At 36.0% G+C, this 4283-nt stretch overlaps 1 pseudogene; it reads left to right on the top strand.

The window, feature by feature from the left end:
• The first annotated feature begins 633 nt into the window (after positions 1-633).
• Positions 634-4283, top strand: part of LOC107592210 (putative transporter SVOPL) — a 5191-nt pseudogene continuing 1541 nt past the window's right edge.

The following is a 4283-nucleotide window of genomic DNA, read 5'->3' on the forward strand; positions in this document are numbered from 1 at the left end:
TGTTGATTATAAAGTTACATTTCATTAAATACTGTTCATAAAAACTTAAAATATATTATTTTGCCCAATATTTGCGAGTTCTATGTATTTTTATACTTGTTAGAGTATCACGCCATTCATTTAACAACATGCTAATGTCAAACTCTGGATGGGGCAAGAAAAATGTTGATTATAAATTTATATTTAAATCGATAATGTTCATAAAATCACAAAAATATGTTATTTTGCCCAACATGTGAGATTTATTTAGGTTTGTACTTATTGGAATCTCATCTCATTAGCTTAGAAACATGCTAATGTCAAAATTTGGAATGGACAAGAAAAATGTTAATTATATTTGATATTTGAATGTAGCTATATTTAATTCGATAACAATCATTAAATTGCGTTATTGTACCCAAGATTTGCGAGTACTGTATATTTTACTTAGGCCTATTAGAACATCACACGTTAGCTTAGCAACATGCTCATGTAAAACTCTAGACGGAGCAAGAGAAATGATGATTAAAAAGTAATAATTCATTCAATAACATAAAATCTTAAATTTGCACCCAACATCTCTGAGTATTTTTATACTAATTAGAGTATCACACCTTTAGCTTAGCAACATGCAAATGTTAAAGGGGTCATATCATGGGTAGTGCCAATGTAAGAAAACTGCATCTCTGTAATTCATTAAACAGCATACTGCGTTTTTACTGTTTACACATTTCATTGCTGACGTGCTGTGTGTGTAGATAGTGGAGGCAATGGAGATCATGTTGTTGGCAGTGGTTTCTCCTGAGATCCGCTGCGAATGGCATCTAGAGGATTGGCAGGTGGCCCTTGTCTCCACAGTGAGGAGCTCGTCCAATCAGAGCCCTTTATTTTGTTTTCGCTCTAAAGTTTGACAGGAATGGAATGTTGTAGTGCGAGATGCGCACATGTGACCGTCTGACCAGTTTGGTTGATCTTTTGTATCTTTTTGAAGGTGATGTAAGGCGTATTTCATGATAAAAACTTATTTCTGTCCCAGATTTATATGCAAACTGAGAGCAATTGTTTTGTATGCATACATTTTTTCTATACACTTTTTTTCTATAAAATGTAGAAATAATAATTTACAGCCTTATTTTGTTTGTGTATGTGTATGATTTTAGATGGTGTTCCTCGGTTTCATGGTCTGTGGGGTCCTCTGTGGCTATGCTGCTGACAAATATGGACGTTGGAAGGTCAGGCGATGTTTCATTTGACGCATAAGTGCTAGAGTGTGGATTTTGGGTAAATTGTTGAAATAAATTAGTTTTTGTGCGCAGGTGGTGTTTGGAGGCTTTATATGGGCATCATATTTTTCTCTGCTGACTTCATTCTCTCCATCGTATGGCTGGTTCATCTTCCTACGCTGTATGGTGGGCTGCCTGGACAGTTATGGAATTAAATCTTTGAAGTCATATACATTTATACATGTATATAAAGTTTTGGCTTTTTGCTAGACTTGTAAGGCATAGAAATGGTGATGTGTGAGTAAATTAATTGGTTCACAAACTGTTTCACAAATAGATTTGAACGATTCATTAGTGAATCAGTCTGAATCAGGATATTTTTTAAATCTTGATCCAGTAATCAACTGGGAATTTCATGGAAATTCATTGATCAAAAACCTTGATTTTCTAGTATGTGTAATAACAGTGATTCAAATGCATTGAATTCTTTTTTCAAATTCTTTATTTTCTTTCCGAAGGTTTGTCTTGAAGACTGAATTCATCCCGGCTAAATACAGAGCGTTTCTGCTGCCTCTTGCCTCAGTGAGTGCAAAATGTAAAGTTATGTTTGACCTTCAACTGGGAACCATTCAGTACTGACCTTACCTGTGATTGGTTGACAGATCTTCTGGATGCTGGGATGCTTATTATTATTCTCGGGATGACGGTGGTGCCCACAATGGGTTGGCGCTGGATGATCCGTTTTTCTATCATCCCCAGCATCATTCTCATTGGACTCTTCATGGTGAGTTTTGTCTAAATGGTGCTGAAACATGCTGAGAGAAATGGAAGTAGATGTTTGTCTTTGACTCACTTGCTTACTCTTTTCCTTTTTTAGTTTATTCCTGAGTCTGCACGGTTCCAGGTCTCAGCAGGGAACATACAAGGAGCCATGTCTACACTTAATTGGATCGCTAGGATGAATGGCGCCACCTTACCTGAAGGAGAACTACGGGAACCTGAAGTGGTGAGTATGAGAAGTTCCTTTTTCTTTATCTGTGTCTTTTATGACTCTTAACAGTTTCAGTTTCAAGCAAAAGTAAATAACATTCAGTACTGACCTTACCTGTGATTGGTTGACAGATCTTCTGGATGCTGGGATGCTTATTATTATTCTCGGGATGACGGTGGTGCCCACAATGGGTTGGCGCTGGATGATCTGTTTTTCTATCATCCCCAGCATCATTCTCATTGGACTCTTCATGGTGAATTTTGTCTAAATGGTGCTGAAACATGCTGAGAGAAATGGAAGTAGATGTTTGTCTTTGACTCACTTGCTTACTCTTTTCCTTTTTTAGTTTATTCCTGAGTCTGCACGGTTCCAGGTCTCAGCAGGGAACATACAAGGAGCCATGTCTACACTTAATTGGATCGCTAGGATGAATGGCGCCACCTTACCTGAAGGAGAACTACGGGAACCTGAAGTGGTGAGTATGAGAAGTTCCTTTTTCTTTATCTGTGTCTTTTATGACTCTTAACAGTTTCAGTTTCAAGCAAAAGTAAATAAAATATAAATCATTTTATATTGCTTAATATCATTTTCAGTAATACATACTGTAGATTGTATTATAAGGATGCTCTGATAGTAAAAATGTAGGACAAAAACTATGAACCAATAATTAATTATTTTCAAACTTGTAAATGACCAATATAAAAAATTTTAATAAATTACAAATAAAAAATGTGAATTTAGGCATCACAGCATAATAATGTAGTATGGAAATTTTGCTCGAGATCACACTTTAACGTTTAATGATCACATTTTCAAGACGAGAAGGGTAATTTAAATACTCAAAAAATGAGCATGCACAATTAAATATACAATATTTACAGATAAATAAAAATATCAGCCAATAACCAATATGGTGCTGATATATTGTACATTATTTTAAAAATATAGACAGACCCATATCCTACACACAGATGTACTTCTTTTTGTAATGTGTAATAACGAAGCCTGATTTCAAAATATATAAATGGTTTGAGACAGTAGGTTTGTATTTTTTCAATGGTTATGAAGTATCTGGCAGTGAAAAAAAGCACTCATCTCTCTCATCTAATGATCATCTTTGCATTTATATGAGTGTAAATGCACTTGAGTGCAAGTAACAGGACTGTTTGTATTCAGACAGAAAGAGGAAATGCTGTCACTCTGATCAGCCCAGCTTTTAGAAGAACATCACTTTTGCTGTGGTACTCATGGTAATGTCTAACACACTCCCCTTTGGTTTGTTTGTTTGGTGTTGTGTGTGTGAAATCAGCAAATACACTTGCTTGGTCACTGTGCTAGATGTGAGACGCATTGCATTGTTCATCCACAGGTTTGTGGCCTCCTTCTCCTATTATGGCTCAGTTCTGAGCAGTTCTGAGTTACTGGAGAAGAATCTTCTGTGCATGACGGATGCTGATCCAGAGCACCAGATCAAACACAACCAGGAGGAGGCGCTGTGTTACTGTATCCCATTCAACATGGCTGATTACCAGACTCTCCTCATCAGCTGTTTGGGCGAGGTGGCACGTGAGTGACCTTTGACCTCTCACTCAACCTGGTTTCACACACTCAGCTTAGTCGAATGTTGAAAGTTGATGTATGTTTTTCCATGTGTTTCCTCTGCAGTCATACCCCTCAATATTGGCTTGTTAAATATATTTGGGCGGAAGCCCAGTATGGCCATACTTCAGGTGCTGTCGGCCATTTTCTTCATGCTTGTTAATATTTGCACAACAATGTGAGTATATTGTTCACTTGTTCTGTAAAATGATTTCAAATGCTTTTCATCGGGGTTATTGTTGTTAACTAAAACTAGAACTATTATTGATAACTAAAACTAGAACCATAAAAAAAGTTTTTTAGTTATTTAAAATAAATGTTAAATTGTGTATATATATATATATATATATATATATACACATATAAAATTTAATAATAATAATTTATGCATTTAGCAGACGCTTTTTTCCAAAGCGACTTACAGTGCATTCAGGCTATACATTTTTACCAGTATGTGTGTTCCCTGGGAATTGAACCCTCAACCTTTTGTG

This window comes from Sinocyclocheilus grahami, unplaced genomic scaffold (assembly GCF_001515645.1).
Source record: "Sinocyclocheilus grahami isolate Dianchi unplaced genomic scaffold, SAMN03320097.WGS_v1.1 scaffold151.1, whole genome shotgun sequence".
In the NCBI taxonomy this organism is placed as follows: Eukaryota; Metazoa; Chordata; class Actinopteri; order Cypriniformes; family Cyprinidae; genus Sinocyclocheilus; species Sinocyclocheilus grahami.